This window comes from Bison bison, unplaced genomic scaffold, assembly GCF_000754665.1.
Source record: "Bison bison bison isolate TAMUID 2011002044 unplaced genomic scaffold, Bison_UMD1.0 scf7180017864518, whole genome shotgun sequence".
NCBI lineage: Eukaryota > Metazoa > Chordata > Mammalia > Artiodactyla > Bovidae > Bison > Bison bison.
In genome coordinates, this window is record NW_011495071.1 from 9,957,720 (window position 1) to 9,957,951 (window position 232).

The window sequence follows — 232 nt, forward strand, 5'->3', positions numbered from 1 at the left end:
GTTAAAGTTTAATGCATTGATTATATTATCGAATGACTATTTGTGGTAATGAGGATTTAGCTCTGTCACACTGCCTTCCCCTCTGATTCTTAAGGCTTACATAGTGTATTCAAATTTTAGTTAAATCAGTATTGGCGATTTATTGATACATTGTTCAGTTCAATTCAGTTCAGTTGCTCAGTTGTGTCCGACTCTTTGCGACCCCATGAACCGCAGCACACCAGGCCTCCCT